Here is an 18,287-nt window from a genome sequence, read left to right as displayed (position 1 = left end):
AGAACTAAAATTCCTCTCCTGGAAGACTGCTTTTCTCCTAGCTGTCACATCAGCCAGGAGAGTTTCAGAACTTCAAGCACTGATGGCCATTGAGCCCTTCATTATCTTCCATGCAGACAGGGTCTCCTTGAGGACTAATCCCTCCTTATGTCCAAGGTGGTATCTAATGTAACTCTCAATCAGGCCATACATCTAACCACCTTCTTTCCTAACCCTCAAAACAAATGGGAGAGAATTCTGCACTCACTAGATGTGCACAGATGGCTCTGATACTATCTGGACCGTACCAAACCCTTCAGGAAAACAGACCAACTACTTGTCAGCTTTGCTCCAGGGACAGAGGGGAAGCCCATTTCCAAACAAATCATTTCCAAATGGATATCCCACTGTAGACATTTCTGCTGCAGATTGCATGGAACCCCCCCCCCAAGTCTGTTAGAACCCATTCTACTAGGCCAGCCTCCACGTCCACAGCATTCCTCAGAGGAGTTCCCACCAGGGACATCCTGGAAGCTGCCACCTGGACTTCTGACCATAACTTTACCAAGCATTACCACCTGCCTCAATTTTCTAAGGCTAGGGCAGGGTTTACCTCTGCAGTTCTGCAGTGTTTGCTGACCCATTCCTAGGTACCATAGTAAGCCTACCACCCCTATCCTCAGCTTTGGGAATCCTCCCACAGGTGTTGAGTGCAACATCGAAACACAAAAACATAGTACAGTTGTGTACACTTACCATAAATGTAGATGTCCGAGTGTATTCACTGTTGCAGTCCTGGTTTCCCACCCTCCTTCCCCCTTAAATCTTCTTTTTTTAGGGAGACATATGTTTCAAAGGGTGGCTTTTAGCCAGCAGGACCACTTTACCATATTTACTTGGGCCTCTGAAGGGTTAGGGCAAAAAAAAATTGATGTAATGGCGTTGGCTGCTCTCCTTTATAACGCTGACGTCCTGATGTAAGGCAGCATGCGACAGCAGCCGACGCAGAAAAACATTGACTCTGGTATTCGGGCTGGCCGAGGGATACCATAGCAGGGATAACCCACAGGTGATGACTGCAGCAGTGAATACACTCGAGCATCTACATTTATGGTAAGTGTACACAACTGTACTTTACGGAGCCTAGTTTCGATTCATAATTGGCTTTGGAGGTTTTCACTAGTGATCTAATTTGCTTGTTGAGGCCAATGAAGGAGTTTTTCCAATTTGGAATTTGTTCCTTTTTACCCATGGACAACAGTTTTTTCCTTTTAGTGTAAAGCCTGTTGATAGAGGATGTCCACCAAACAGGTTTGTTTTTCCTTGAGGAGCAGGTTTTAGTTCTGTTGGGTATGGCTGAGTCCATGCAGTTTTACAGGGGCTTGTATACTGCATCAGCGTTCTGTCCAGCATAGTTGTCTGTATCTTCTGAGGGGGGGAGAAGGTGTGACGCTGCTGATACTCTCCCTTAGGAGGTTGCAGTCAGCTTTTGAGAAGTTTTTTTTAGCTTGATTACGGCTGGGGGGAGGATTGTGGGAGTTGAGGGATTCATAACATTTCAATGTCAGCTTATGGAATTTAAACCCAGGTCTTCAGATTTGTAGTATGTACCTTAACTGCTATGATATACAGATTTCCTAAAGGTGCATTTCAGTATTTTGCTATTACTTTCTATTCTATAAATAGTGAAAAGTAAGGGATTATTTTAATAATAAAACCATAAGATTCCAGGCATCAGTGTTGATGAGCCAACTTTTAATTCAAGGATTTTTATACCACTTGGCATAGGCTAAAGTGACTAGTGTATAAATATAGCAAAAACAGCTTTATTCTTGGTGTTTTGTTGCTGTGTTTCTGTAAGTTTGTAATAAAACTATGTATTTCTCTGTGTTTGTTTTTTTAGCTAGTACATTCATCTCACTCAGTGTTGGTGCAGTTACCAAAAAACTTTTGGCAGTTTGACTTGCGTCAGCACACTATTAAGTTTAATGTGAAAGTTAAAGTTATGTGCGTGTTTCCTGTTTTCTTAACTGATGATCTGAAGTAGGAGATTCATTTGTCTGCAACCTGTGGGTTATGGATCCGATATCGGATCCGAACCGGCATGGTTTACCAGCTATGGATCCAAGCTCTCAGCTCCTCCCCTCACCCATAATGCCCTGCTCTACCCTCATGACCCCAGATCTCGTTTGCCTCGCATGGTGACCAGATTGTGTTTTTCAAAGCTCTCCAGCTAAGTGAAATTTTAGTCTTATATAAGCTTATTTTTGAAAGTTTAGTATGAAAGTTGTGTGAAAGTGTAGGTTTCCCATTAATATTTTTATACTTTTAGTCTCTTAAAATTTATTTTTACTTATCCCTCCCCTCGCTGGTAGCGTAGTGTGTGTTTGGGTCTGTTGAGTGGTTTTTGTTACTTTACTTTAACTAGTTTTAGTAACCTTGTTTTTTGCTTTTGGGTTGTCTGAGCAGCCCAAAGCTGTATTTTCTAAGTGCTCCGAGTGTGGCCATAAGCTTTCCCCAGCTGATGGCCACACTCGGTGTGTTAGATGCCTGGGGGTTGAACACCTCACATCTGGATGTTCCATTTGTGCAGGGTTCAACCCCAGGGCATTGAAGGAGCGGAGGTCCAAGCTTGTCTTGGCGGGTCTTTTGCTGCCGGACTCAGCTCCGGCCTCCGCTCCTTCGGGGGTAACCGTTGCCACGGTTGTCCCCTCTCCGGCTCCCCCTCCTCCTCCTGGGACTCAACCTCCCTGTAGTGGTTCGGAGGAGAGGGAAGCTAGGAAGAAGGACCGGAGGGAGAAGCACCATAAGCGGCGGGCCGAGACCTCTGTTTCGGCCCCGCCAGCCAAGCGGGCATCTCCCCCGGCCTCTTTGTCTGCTGGCTCTCCCCCTCCTCGGCTCCGGTCTCCAGTGTGTTTTTCACCGGGACCTGAGGAGGAGGAGACCCGATCTCCGTCGAGGCTATCGAGGAGGCACTCAAGGCCTACCTCGATAGCCTCGTCGAGATCAACTTATAGCCTGTCAGACGCTGATCTGGACCGGATGATGAGAAGGTTCATCCAGGCCCAGATGCAGATGTGAGTGCTCTTGCCTCCCCCCTCTGGGGGGGGGAGCTCGACCCCCTTTTTCAAGCCAATTGCTCCTTCTCTGACCCGCTACCCGGGTTTGGAGCAGTTGGAGCCGAGCAGCTTCGGAGCCGGGGGTGGGTCGGTGCCGATAGTACTTGGTACTTCGGATCCGACCCTGCCCTCGAGTGCATCGGATCCGACCTCTCGGAGCCTGGATCCGAGCTTTGGATCCGGGGGGATCAGTGCTCCTTCGGCGCCGTCTGTGTCTGAGCGCACTGTCGCCGGATCCGGCGCGCCGGCTCCGATCCACTCCTCTGATCCGAGGGGGAGCCGATTGTCGGATCCTTTGGTCGAGGTCGGCTCCCCTTCGGCTTTTGATGTAGTGGAGAGGGCCCTGTTGAGGGTCTCCGGACCCCCGGCACTTGTTTCGGCTCCGTCCCGCGCTCCCTCTGCACTGGGTCAGGCTTCCACCATCCAGCCCTTGGGACAGCCCGCTCCAGTGCCCCAAGCTGTTCCCCTGGAGCAGGTTACTATTTGCGAGGAGTCCTCTGACAGCCCCCCAGAGGATGTTCCTCGCAAGCATATGTGCAAAAGGAGGCACATTGACTCCCCCGAGTCTCTCACGGAAGACACGGATTTGGAGGAAGGGGAAGGCTCCCCACGGTCACCCCCCGAGGATGTCTCATTTGGAGACATCATGGAAATGCTCCGCATAGGGGGGGGTGGTCTGCCCCCAAGTCTTCCTCGGACGAGTCCGTGTTCTTGGAGGCATTTGAAGCGGGCCCGTCTACTTCTTGGGTGTCCCCTCCTGCCGACCCCCTAGTGGACCTCATTACCACCAGGGTGTGGAAGGAACCGGACACCGTGGAGCCAATCCCTAAAAGGCCCGACCGGATCCTCAGTCCCCTGGCTGACCGTGCCCATTGGAGTAAGGGGCCTCCGGTAGATGCCATGTTGACGGCGGCGGCCACCAAGAGGGAACTTGCTCAGGAGAGTCCCTCAGTCCATCCCCCGAGCAAGGAGTCTCGGATGATGGACCGCTTGGGGAAGCGGATGTTTAGTTCAGCAACCTTCTCGGTAAGGGCGCTGAACTATCTGGCACATGTGATTAGGATGCAGCGCGATCTTATTAAAGAATACGCTGCATCCCCCCCAGAGTCCATGTCAGAGGAGGACAAAGTGCTGCACTCCACCCGCATGGCCACTCTCAGGTCCGTTACCAATACCTCTATGCGGCTACTCTCCCATGCTATGGAAGGCGCTGCTAGAGCCGCAGGGGCAGGTCTAGTTACTAGACGTCAGGCCTGGCTCCGTCATTGCGATTTCTCAGAGCCCTTCAAAGCGTCATTTGCGAACGCCCCCTTTGATGGTTCTGCCCTCTTTGGCAAAACTGTTCGCGACACTTTGACCCAGAGCGAGAAGGACGGGAAGACGCTGTCTGCCGTCGGAATCTGCTTCTCTGCACCCCAGAGGCCCTATTCTAGGAACCAAAAGGGTCAGAAGAAGATGTGGTTCTGGAAGTCGCAGCAATCCCAGCCTGCTCCGGACAACCAGTCCTTCCGTGGCAGAGGAGGACAGGGAGGACGCCGCCCTAGAGGCAGAGGGGCTCCCAGGAACTTTGGGTCCAGAAAACCCTTCTCTGAACGGCCCGCGCAGCAACCCTGAGGGGTTGCCCGGCTACTCCACTCTGGAGGCAGTCGGGGGACGTTTTTTGGAGCACCTAGCGGCATGGGAGTCCATAACATCAGACCGCTGGGTTCTCCAGATCATATCCAGAGGATACCGTATCCCCTTTCGTCACTTGCCAAAATTGAAGTCCCTCCCCGACGTTCCACCCGGTCAATGGGAGGCCGCTTTGGCAGAAATTGGCCATCTGCTAAAGAAAAGAGCCATCCAGCCCGTCCCCCCAGACCAGATCGGATCAGGGTTCTACTCCAGGTTCTTTTTAGTGCCAAAAAAGATGGGAGATCTAAGACCAATTTTAGACCTTTCTCTCTTGAACCTGGCAGTTCCCAAGGAGAAGTTCCGAATGGTCACTCTGCAGTCTATTCTCCCCCTTCTGGGAGAAAATCACTGGATGTGCTCCATAGACCTCAAGGATGCATACTACCATATACTAATGGACAGGCGCTCCAGGAGGTTTCTCCACTTCCGGCTGGGAGCCAGTCACTACCAGTTCCGGGTCCTTCCCTTTGGTCTCACCACAGCCCCCAGGGTGTTCACCAAAGTATTAGCAGTGGTAGCGGCCCACCTGAGGCTTCAGGGGGTACAGGTCTTTCCCTACCTGGACGACTGGCTCCTTACCGCCCCAACAAGGCATCTACTACTATTGGCGAGACTCCTTTCTCCATCTTGCTCCCCGTCTGGGCATCACTATAAACACAAAAAAATCCAACCTAGCACCCACGCAGTTCATAGATTTTATAGGTGCCAGGTTAGACACAAGGAGTTTAAAAGCCTTCCTCACTGCGGACAGAGTTCAAAATCTGCAACTCCAGGTGCGGGCCATTCTCCACTCAAGCTCAGTTCCGGCGGAGTTGGTCCTGAGGGCTCTAGGGTCCATGGCGGCTTCTATAGCACTTCTTCCTCTCGCCAGGTTCAATATGCGCATCCTCCAGTGGACACTCCTAGTACAGTGGTCATATCTTGCTCTTCCTATGCACCATCCCATTGCGATCAGCAAGGCTTGCAAGCGGTCCCTCCTGTGGTGGCTTCACTCGCCAGATCTCCACGGAGGCTCAACTGTGGAGTCTTGGCTCTGTACTGGAAAAGTAAATGCTCAAAACACAGTTAAACAATATCCTGTTTAGGGGCTACTTCAAAGCAAGATTCAACCTTAACAACTTTTAGAAGATTACCAAACAAAAAGCGCCTCAATGCACGAACAAAACTAAATAACCAAAACGTGTACCAATAGCTAGTCCTCCCAGAAACTTCCACTTGTAAAATAGTCAAGAAAGTGGAGTGGATTCAAAAACTTTTGTGAAAAACACAAAATGGATTTAAAAACTTTTATCAAAATCCTGAAGTGGATTTAAAAACTTTTTAAATCCACTGAACATTTAGAAGATTGTTAAGCACCGCCTGTTAGCATTAAATCTGCAATAAAAGCGGATAGTGCTGGCCTGAAAACAGCAGTAGCATGCCATGCAATGGCTTTTATTTCATCTCCCAATTTCAGCTTGCTGTCTGCACACTGTACTTTGGTTACAACTGCTTCCCTTACACAGGAAATATGTATGACAGCAACCACTTCCCCACTGTTTACCATCGTTTTTTTTTATTTAGTTTTTCCTTGACTAGTATTACGTTAAGAAGCTAAATCTCCATGCATTCCAAATAATTGTGATTGGATTTCTGATCATAATGAAAAATTGTGTTCTTGACATGGATTCAAAGATTCACCTCTTGAGCTTTGCTATTGAGGTGAATTTCTTGGCATCCATGTCTCAGGCGCATAATAAGTTTGCTACAGTCTGTGACCTGATCATAATCCTATGTTTAAATACTTATTACTTTGTGGTAGTAGCATTGTTTGATTTATGTGGCAAAATAGCAGAAAAGCACATAATTTCTACCACTTAAAAAAGAGCATCTTTGCAAACAAGTTTGTATTTTTTTTTATTTTCCTCAAAAATGCTGTACTGTATGAGTATTGGTTAAAATGGGATTTCATGGTATTAAGCTTTTACATTAGCTCACTTATTCATCATGGCTAGAATTTCTTTTATTTACTATTTGCTTTTCTTCCAGTTTGGATTATTTAGTGTTCTGTGTTTAAAATATCCCATTTTACTAAGAGAAGCCAGAATCAATAATTACCAGAAACTATTCTAGCAGTCACAGGTATAAATTCCAGAATGTTAGCTAATGAAAATTTAATTCCAGTATTGTAGCAACAGTAAGCCAGATGCTCTGCCAGTGTTTTAGTTTTTTTAGCATTTACTAAGCATGTGGTGTTTTTTTCTCATTTCTCTTTGTATGGCAATTAGAAATTGTCTGTCTCTACTTGATGTGTTTAGAAAATAATCCAGTAAACAGTATGCAATAGGTGTTTGCCACTGTTCCCTTAATAGCCAGTGAGTAAGACCAGTTGAATAAATAGCTAACAATGTAATACATTGAGTGTTCTGATCATGCTGTGAAATTGCGTTATCACTAACTCCTCTCACTCCATCTTTCATCCAGTCACGCACCACCTCTCCCACATGGTCAAAAACCTAACTTAAAGTGATTGACTCTATCAATACAATGCCTATCACCAACACGTTTCCTTAGCTTAATACTGCCCATTGCACTCCCTAGCACCCTTACTTACCTTACACAACTCCCTTACGCCTCTTACATCCTACCACTACACTATACCTCTGACTACCAACATACTGCATCATCCTCCTCCTCTATAACCCATGAACTCTACCCATCAAACATAACACTCGTATATAAATACAAAATACTACCTATCATACCATCTTCTAACTTACCATACCCTCCAGTCCCTAACAAATGCTCTACCTGTCTCCTCTCAAACTCCCCCTCCACATCAGATTTTATCACTCTCATACTAGATCATATCTCCCTCTCTCTTTTTGGTGACATTCACTCCAGTCCCGGGCCCACCAACCCCCCCCCCATCCATCTCCTCTCCCCATCCGTCATTCCTTCGCACCCTCAAAAGCATTTGCATTACCACAATTAATGCCTAAAGTCTCCATAATAAAATTCCTAACCTACATGCCTGGCTTAACCACAACCAGTCAGATATAGTTGCCATCTCAAAAATTTGGCTTATACCACACATAAAAGATAATGAAATCCTGCCACCTGGCTACCATGAGATTTGTAATGATAGGCCCAACAAAAAAGGAGGTGGTGTAGCCATAATCTACTCTTCCACCTATTTAGTTACCCCATACAATACTCCCACTGGAAAATTTGACAACTCTGAATTAACCATAGCTCTCTTAAAATTGAACAAGCACAAGTCCATATGCCTAGCTGCTCTTTACATCCCTCCAGGTAATAACATCCCAATACTAGAAGACATTCTCTCCTGGTTCTCCTGTAACATTAAAAATGAAACCCTCACCCTAGGCGATGTAAACATTAACTGGGCCACCATTAACTCTCAATCGCCTATCCAATCAACCACTTTAACTTCACCCAGCTAATAAACTCCCCCACCAGACCAAACAAAGATGGAACCTCCGACTCCATCATTCACTGGATCTTAGTGTCTCATCCAAATCTCATCTCAAATTCAGGAATCCTTCCTGACCCCCCTCAGTGACCATCTACAAGCCTTTGCTGACCGGTATCCTTCCCCCCTTCGTAAACAACATCACAGATTCATAGGTGTGTACTAGGCTGACGGCCCTGGAGGCTTTACAAGCCTAGTCCATTGGATTACACTGGCATTGTGCCACCTGACCTTAGTTCCCAGTCCCGTCTGTTGAGTAGAGCCACTAGAGTGATCCCTGGGGTGAATTTTCTGTTTCCCATCCACTCATCAAGATTTCTTTTGAAGAGGGCCAGTGAGGTACTCTGCTTGACATGTATGGGAAGTCTGTTCCATAGCATGGGCAGTCTCTGGGTTATGAACCTGTCCCTCCAGCATGTTCTGCTGAGTGTGGTAATGAGGTTGAGGTCTCTAGAGTGTGTGGTGCAGAGGGATTGGGATTTCTTTAGCTGTAGCATTTCTAATAGAGCTGGGTCAGACATGGCTTTGTAAGTCAAGCAGAGATTGCCTCTAAGTAGGCGATATGAGACAGAGAATAGTTGGAGTTTTTTGAGTTTGTCCATGTAGGACAAGTGTGTAAGGCCTAGGATCATCTTTGTGAGGTACTTTTGCAGCCTGTCCAGTTGTTGCAGGTGTCTAATGAAGTACATGCCAAATTGGGTATTGTACTCGATGATTGGCCTAGTGAGGGAAGAGTAAAGGGAGACAATGACCTCTTTCTTCCTGGATGCAAAACCCTTAGTAATGAGATGTGCCACATAGAAGGACTTTATGACCATAGTGGCAATGTGGTGGTTAAAAAAGAGGTTGCTGTTAATCTGTTTCCAGATCTCTTATAACGCCTTCCATGTTCAGTGGACTACCATCGATGTGGTAATTCATGGGAATCGAGTTTTTTCCAAAGGGGATGACAATAAATTTTTTGACATTGAGCTTAAGGCCATGGTTCTGACACCAGTCGTTGGTCTCAGTGAGGCCTTTTTGTAGGATGTCAACGTCACTTGGGGAGTTAATAATAGCTCCCAACTTGCAATTGTCTGTGCATTTTGTCAGCCAGAGTCCCTTCGTGTTGGCCTGGACTTCAACGAAGTAGATACCTAACAGGAGAGGACCCAGGACTGAACCCTGTGGGACTCCACTAGTGACTGGTCGGCAGTCTGACTTGGAGTCAGCTACTTTCACACTGTGGGTTCTATCTGTGAGCCAGTTTGCAACCCACCTAGTGATATAGCGGTTGATGCCTAGCTTAGTGAGTTTTTCTATGATTCCTGAATTGGGGAATGGTATCAAAGGCCTTGGCCAGATCAAGGTAGGCTGTATGAATCACCTTGCCTTCATCCAAAGCTCTGGTGACTGACTCAAAGAAGTCGACCAGGCTGAACAGGCTTGAGCTACCCTTCACAAAACCAAACTGTGTGGGATGCAGAGTTTGGAGATTTCCTATATCCTTGTTTATTAGCTCCATGATGATGCGTTCCATAGCTTTGCATATCAGACTCGTCAGGCTAATAGGGCTATAGTTCCCAGGGTGTGTAGTCGCTCCTCCTTTGTGGAGAGGGATGACTGTAGCAGTGTGCCATTCGGTAGGGAGAAAGCATGAGGTGAGGCTGTGAGTGAACAGGGCACATAGGTGAGGTGCCAGTTCACTCTGTAGTTCATGTAGAACACAACCAAGGATACTATCAGGTCCCATAGAAGCTGTATTCTTGGCATTGGACAGTTCTGTTTTAACCTGTGCAGCAGTAATACTGGGTGCCTGGCAATCTACTGGTATTTATTTTGATTGGTCCTTTGGGGGCGGGGGGACTAAAGTTAGCACTGAATCTGTTGGCCAGAATATTGGCAATATCTGTTGGTTTGGTATAGGAGGTACCATTGTGCAGTAGCTCAGAGCAAATCTGGGTATTGCCGTGGAGATTTTTTACATAACTATAGAAGGTCTTGTGGTTGTCTTTACTATCTGCTTTAATTCTGTTTTCATAGCTAGCTTTAGAGGATTTGATGAGAGATCTCAACTTTTTGTTGAGGCTGATAAGAGTTTTTCCAATCTTGGGACTTCACCTTATTCTGCATTAGTTTCCTCGTTCTGTTGTAGAGGTTGTTTATGGCAGGGGACTACCAGATTGGCTTGCTTTTTTGGAGGAGAGTATCTTGGTTCTACTGGGTATGACGAGATCCATGCATTTGTGTACGTGTTCGTACGGTGCATTGGCGTACGATTCGGTGGTCATGCAACTATTCTCCATTTGCATGGGCGCTTTGAAGTTAGCCACCTCTGTTTTTAGGAGTCCAAAGTTAGCTTTGGAAAAGTTTTGTATGGCGGTTACCTTTGTGGGGTGGTGGGAGGGATGTGGATTTCCAAGGTGATTAGTTTGTGGTCGGATTTAACCAGGGAGGAGTTGACTACTGGTGTAGAGCAACGGTTCCCCATTTTAGTAATGACCAAGTCAAGGATGTTGCTACTTCTAGTGGGGATAAGAATGAGCTAGTACAGGGCATTGGAATTAATGAATTCCAGGAAACGTTTGGACAAGTGTATTGGTATATGAGTAGTTTTCCCAGTTATTGGAGGGGTGGTTGAAATCGTCCAGTATGAGAGTGTTAGGTTGGATCCTAATATTCTCCAGGGTGCTTAGGAACGTGGAGTGTGAGTCATGGGACATGTTTGGGGACCTATAGCAGGCTACGACCTGAATCACTGTCTTACCCCATGTTAGCTGCACCTGATGTATCTCTGATGCATTATGTTGGGCTACCAGTCTGGAGGTGTGCGCATCCTTTATGAACATGGAAACACCACCGCCTTTGGAGCTTTGCTCCAAGTTCTGGGGCAGAAAGGTGTGGAATGAGTTATAGCCTGGTAGTGCAGGGGTGTTTCTGCTGCCTTGAACCAGGTCTGTGTTACAGCACAAATGTCGATGTTGTCCATTTTAAGGAGTGCTTCGAGTGAGTGCATTTTGAGATTTAGACTTCTAGCATTGAGCTGCATGACCCTCAGATTGCATTTGTCTGTAGCTGTTATGGTGGTAATGTGGTCTTTGAAACACCACTTAAAAAAGGCACTATAGGGGTGGCAAGAGCCTTGGCCAGTATCCGGAAGCCCAGGGGTGATGGTTGCAGGCCATCTCTGGCAAAGCATCGAGGTCTGTCAATCATGTCATCTCAGGCAGACAGATAATGGATCCCCTTAGAATGACACCAGAAACATGGCCAATTGTTGAAATCAGTCATTTTCTGCTTGTACTGTGGTATCATTCTGGATGATGGTAGGATGCTGCTCAGGGCTAGGGTCATGCCCGCCTGGGCTACGTAATCCGAGAGCTCCTCTATGTCTCTTTTCATGCAGTCCAGGGAGGTACGTCTCAGGTCATTCACACCCACATGTACAATGACAGAGTCATATTTGTACCTGTTGTTGAGGGACCTGAGTGCGTGCATTATGTGGTGGATCCTGGCACCTGACAGGCAGCTGACTGTTACTTTCTCCTTATTCAACTTAGTGAGTGGGACATCAGTGTGCCTCACTATCGAGTCACCTATGACTAGTGTGTTGGGCATGCTGTTTTGCCTTAGGGAGTTTTGTTGAGTGGCACACAGTTTAGGAGAGTTATGTGTCTCGTGATTAGTGTTATGTTGAGGTGGTCGAGTGTGTTTCTGCCTTGGATGTCTCTGCTGTTTGGGTGGATTTTTATTGAGAGCCTCTGCGATGGTGGGTGTGTGGTTTGTGTTTTTATGTGAAGGCAGTGCTGGTGTGTGTTCTTGAGGGCTATGTGTTCCATGTAGTGTGGTGCAAGTGTTGACCTTTTCCTCTTGACCAGCTATTCTAGTCTTGGCTGGAGAGTGTGTGGCTTCCAATTTGGATGTATAAGTGCAGCTGTCGTAAATCTGAGTATTGGGAGTTTAGAGGAGGGGTTGTCATTGTACATGAGGCAGATGCTGCATTGCCTCAGGATGCCCACATTCACCAGGTTAATAGGAGAAAGCACAGGGAACTGACCTTTAGACATTCCTGGAGGGATGGGCATTAATAATAAGTACTGGAGCTGTTTCCTTGTAGAACGTTTAGTGCTGGTAGCACTTTTGTGTGCTACAATAGTTGCTAAAAGAAGTCTGGTAAAGTGCTAGACTAATAAACTAGTAAAAGTGCAGGAGAGGAGAGAACTACCAGATCTAAGGGAAAAATTGAAGAGCAGACTTTGGCACTGCTCAGAAGCTTACAAACAGTCCTGGATGCCTCAGATCTGTATCTGGACTAGACTAGTTACAGGAAAGGTGGGAAAGAAGCACAAATGCAGGCTTTTTAAACCAAAAAGTTGAAAGAGATGGAAAAACTGCCCAAACGGCCAATAAACTACAATTTATGGACCAGAAACCACTCCTCTTGTGGTAGATAGGCTACCTAGTACTTACCACTTTACCACTCCCATTGATAAGCTAGACGGCTTCCCTCCAACACAGAAAGGCTTGTGGGACTCAGAAGCTTGCATACAGTCCTGGATACAGCAAATCTGTATCTGGACTAAACTAGTTACAGGAAAGGCAGGAAAAGTGCAAACATGGGCTTTTAAACCAGAAAGTTGAAAGAGATGGAAACACTGCCCAAATGGCCAATAAACTACAATTTCTGAGCCAGAAACCACTCCTCTTGTGGTAGATAGGCTACCTAGTGCTTACCACTTCCACTGGCAGGCTGGAAGGCTTCCCTCTATCACAGGAAGGCTTGGGGTCTCAGAAACTTACAAGCAGTCCTGGATACAGCTAATCTGTATTTGGACTAGACTAGTTACACGAAAGGCGGGAAACAAGTGAAAATGTGAGCTTTTAAACCAGAAAGTTGAAAGAGATGGAAAAAACTGCTCAAACAGCCAGTAAACTTCAATTTCTGGGCCAGGAACCACTCCTCTTGTGATAGATAGGCTACCTAGTGCTTACCATTCCCATTGATAAGCCAGAAGACTTCCCTCCAGCACAGAAATGCTTCGGGGGGCTGAGAAGCTTACAAACAATCCTGGATACAATAAATCTCTATCTGGACTAGACTAGTTACAGGAAAGGCAGGAAACAAGCACAAACGTGGGCTTTTAAACCAGAAAGATAGGCTAGAAGACTTCCAACAAGCTTAGAATTTTTTTTTGTTTCGTTTTTTTGTTTTTACAGAAAAGCAGCTAAAACAGCACTAAAAACAATTCAAGTGCAGTGGAAGCTAGCACACATGAGTGTGTAGCAATATTAAAGCAAATGCATACATTTAAACCTGAAACCTGTCCAACTTCAACCCACTAACACTTTCAGACTGCCTAAAACTAACTGACTGGACACCTTTAAAAAATCTGCCCCTTGACAACGTCATCAACTACTTTAATGAAATTTTCTGTACCTACTCAGTAACCTTGCTCCTGTCAGGACCAAAAGAGTTAAAGCTACAACTTCTCCCTGGCTGTCTAAGGAAACTAAACAGATCATGCTTCTACGAGACAAAAATGGGAACAATACCAAAGAAGTAAGCAACCTAATACCTTACTAGAATTTAAACAATTCCACAACTCCATGAAAAATAATAATAACTAGATACTGCAAAGCATATTACTCTAAGCTTCAATCTGAACATACTAACAACCCTAGAAAATTCTGGAATACTATTTCTTCCCTCCTTCACCCCAGCAGTAAAGACAACCCATGCCCAAACCCTAACTGCTCTGATCAAGAAACAACCTCTATATTTAACACCTTCTTTGTGGAATGTATAGCCACACTTACTGCCAGCTTTCTCAGCTCCCCTCCAATATCTTCCCCTCCCCATACCTTCCCCTGTGATCTCAAAACACACACCTCTTCCTTCAGCCTCAATCCTGTGCCCGCACACATAATAAAAAAACCCCTCCTCCGACTGAAACCATACTCAGTGCACCAGATCATCTACCTGCATTCATCCTCAAATTACCTGCCAACAGCATAACCTTCCCTATCTCCATCATAATAAATAGGTCCAATCAAGAATCTTATGTTCCCTCACTTTGGAGACGAGCATTCATCATCCCACTCCATAAAGGTGGTACAAACACTGACACCACTAATTTCCATTCTATTGCCATACTTTCCCCACTCTGAAAAGTCCTGGAAAAATGTATTCACTCACAGTTGATGCCTTATCTAACACAAAACAACCTTCTATTCCCCCCACACTATATGGATTTTGTCCTGGCCACAGTACCATCACTGCACTCCTCTCTTTCCTTGAGTCCATTAACCATGCTCGTGACTCCGGCAAAATCATATCAGTGCTGTTCATAGACCTTTCCAAAGCCTTCAACACCATCTCTCACCCTATACTCTATCACAACTCTCCTCCTTCAATCTCTCCCCTACCACCATAGCTTGGGTCACCAGTTACCGCTCCAAAAGACAACAAGCTGTTACATGGAAACAGTCCACCTGTGACAAACCAAAATGCTGCCAGCCCAGCTAGCTGGAATTTTGTAAATAATTGTATGTCACTTGAAAATATTAATATGATTTATAGAGAGATGTGACACTGCCAGCCCAGCTATCTGGAATGTTATAAATAATCATATGTCATTTGTGAATATTAATATGATCAATAGGCTTGTCTTAAAATGTAAGAGAAGTGTATGTGTTGTGTATATTAAACTACTGGTGCAGAAGTGTGTGTTGAACTGTATGTTATGTACGGAGCTTCAAGAATGTAACCACAGTGTACCCTGCTGGGAAAGAGCAGAAATGTGTATAAACTATATACATGTGCAGATGTGTTTTAATGGTGGAAGTTGGAACATACAGAATTAACTTGCAAAACCTCAAGAAAATAAGTGGAAATTGGTTTACGATTGTGTTATCTCTGTTTCAGCTCAGAGCAGGCATAATGTCTAGAGTTGGAGGTCTTCTTGTTGTCTTGAAACAGAAATAATTACTAGGTATCAAATGTAAAAGTGTTTAACTGTTTAACGACTTCCAGTTCTAGGCAAACTTCTGAGAGATGTGTACCTCTGACACAGAGGTGCTAAATTCTGTTTCTGTTAGCCTGGGAACTGAAGGCAGTTGACAGAGTAGCATCATCCCAGCTAACCCACTAGTAATGTGTATTATTAATTTAAGAACTATCTCAGAGAGTGAGTCTGTGCATTTTGTATTTGTCTTTGGACCTGGAAACATCCATCTCAGCACTGCTGCCTTGCTAATAGTAAGTAACTAGGGGAAAAGTAATGTCTGTTAGATATAGATAGAAATATAGTAAAGATTAGTTTAGATGTTTTCTGTATTTATTTGAGACTGTCCTGTAGTGTTGTTTTAAAATATTTCCTGTGATTCTGAACTCTGTAGTCGCTGTGCTGAGTTATTGAGTATTGTCTTGTTCTTTTATTATTTGTTATTAAATATATTTAAACATTTTAATTGTGGCTAGTTTTTTTTAGAGATATTTAAGCTCTCAGAATGTTTGCATATGTATTTAGTGACACTGTATAGGCCACTCCATAGCCTTGAAAGTCTTGGTCACACATGCCATTTGGCTAATAGTAACATTACACAGTAAAATTGGTAACCCTTTGTAAGGGCGTTATAGTAGCTGAAAAAGAGCTGGTTGGTAGCAGTGATAACTACCTTATAGTCTGGTCAGAAGGGGGGGTCATAACTTTTAAACATGTGCCAACCTTCCCCAGGAGTGTATGTGGGTTTATATATAAGTCAAATATCAAAGTGTGTGTGTGTGTCAGCTACTTGGGCAGGGACACAAAGCACTGGTTGGACAGAGAGGGTGCTGGAGGTCTTAACTTGGCCACTTGGCTGAGATCTTAAGCCTATAGCTGTTCCAGTGGGGAGTTTTATTGGGGATCTGGAGAAAGGTAGAGAAACCAGCCCCAGACTGACTGTGATATCCGTGTGCTCTTAAGGGAAATTGTACTGTGTGTGTACTTGTTATCCTGCCAATGTGTATGTCCCTCACTGGTGCTAGTGGTAAGGATTGAGGCTCTTTGATTACTGGGCCAGTGCAGGGGCGTCACACCACCTCTTCCTTTCTATACACCCCTACTGGGGTATCCCAAGGTTCTGTCCTTTGCCCCTTTTCAATATATTCATCAACAATTTTCACCACTACATCTCCAGTTCTACAATAACCCAGTATTGAGATGATTTGACTGCTCAGCTGACACCCCTTCCAACCTTCGGCAGATAACCCAGTCAACTTTCTCAAATACTGAAACCTGGATGCAAAACAACCACCTAGCCCTTAATGCCAATAAAACCAAATTAATTATTTTTTCCCCATCTAAACACTCCCCATTGATAAAAACTCCTTCAGGAGCATAAGCCAGAATAACACCCCCATTGAAAGTGTTCCTCACACCAAACTGCTCTGCGCCATTATTGACGAACATCTAAAAATCGATATCCGCATCCAAACTAACATCAAAAAATCCCATAAAAAATTAGGACTGCTATACAGTATAGGCATAACCGTTATCTCACCCCCTCCACCAGAAATACCCTTGTCTCCACATACCTTCTCCCCCCCCCCCCCAATGTATGGCGCTCCTCTATTCTTTAATCTTCAGCTCTGCCTTCACACTAAATTAGAAACCAGCTGCAATAAAATCTGCAAATTCGCCACCAACTTTAGGAACTCGTCCCATCACTGCATCTCCCGCCACTCCCTGCAGGGAGCTACCCAACTATCTGAACCTCCTTAAACTCACCACTGCCCATAAGCTCATATTTAACTTACCCTCCTATCCCTCTCTGTCCACCTCTTTAACCCCCTATATTCCTAATCGCTCACTTAGGTCCAAAAATCAAAGCCTGCTCAAAATTTACAAACCTTTACGGCCACCTGGTTACACTGTGCTATCCTGCTCCTTAGCTAAACTACAGAACTTTCTTTCTCCATCCCTTAAAAATACTCATAACCACTCTAACTTTAAATCCCTCCTCCATTCTTACCTATCTTCAAAGATGGAATGCCCTTGCTCCTTCCCCACAGAGAACCCTCCTATATCAAAACCCACCTTCTAACTCTGTGCATCATCTCTGCAATCACATCATTTGCCCTCCTACTCCTCCTTAACCTCCATATTTTGTTAATAGTTTATTTCCAACAATTTCTCATCCTCAGTTGTAATTCACTGTTAATGACTCTTTGACTGTACAGTTGCTAAATTTTATTATTATTGTAGAATTTTTTTTACTGTAGAATGCTGCATAAAGCTGCATGACTTCTTTGCTTTGCATGTGTACATGCTAATATGTTGTTAATGGAGCTTTTCTCCCTGGACCTCCACTTAAAATGGGCTCTTTTTAGGCCTAGTGGACTTCCCCAGTCATCCAACTGAAATAAATGAATAAAAGATAAAACTTGTTATGGTGAGGTTCGTATGTAAAAAAACTGTTGTTATTGAGGCTTGCACTGCCACACATACAGCATCCACTCCAGGACTGCATCAGAGGAATCCTGTGACAACTGTGTAACATACTGTACCCTGCCACAAAACATGTGGTATAGTCAAGTGTCTAACAGCTTTTGAAGCTGTTAGTTGATGATAGGCACACCTCACTTATGGTCACTGTCTAGTTAATAGTGCCAAATGTTTTGTAGTTTTCAAAGTTATAAAAAACACTTTGCACTCCTGCACTTTTTCTGTTTAGCTGGTAATAGATTGGGAGAGCTAAAATGTCCTGTGTATTACAATGGGTTGTGAATAGGCCACTGTTTGTAACTCCGGTTTATGCTTTTAAAGTGGAAGATTTACCTCTTGATCTATGCTTTTCAGCTGAGATAACAAACCGGTAATAATTAATGACCCAGTCATAATATAGTGATCACCAGTATAACATGAACTATATGCAGAGCTATACACAGTTATGCACAGTTTGCTAAGTGCATTTATGAGGCACAGCTAAGTGGTTTGACACTGGGAGAGAGAGCATTGTTGTAGTTAAATGTAGTGAATAAACACCTTTTCAAGCATTTTTGTCCCAGGTGGATCCTT

At 44.9% G+C, this 18,287-nt stretch overlaps 1 protein-coding gene across 1 annotated transcript in view; it reads left to right on the top strand.

Moving 5' to 3' along the window:
• The window catches only part of TARBP1 (TAR (HIV-1) RNA binding protein 1), a 2,802,917-nt gene that overhangs the window by 1,087,096 nt on the left and 1,697,534 nt on the right, over positions 1–18,287 (top strand). The gene's annotated exons all lie outside the window — the stretch shown is intronic.

Source organism: Protopterus annectens, chromosome 1.part1 (assembly GCF_019279795.1).
Source record: "Protopterus annectens isolate FY-2018-M chromosome 1.part1, PAN1.0, whole genome shotgun sequence".
Taxonomy (NCBI): Eukaryota; Metazoa; Chordata; order Ceratodontiformes; family Protopteridae; genus Protopterus; species Protopterus annectens.
The sequence above is the reverse complement of the archived record's forward strand: the minus strand, read 5'-3'. Positions and strand labels throughout refer to the sequence as shown.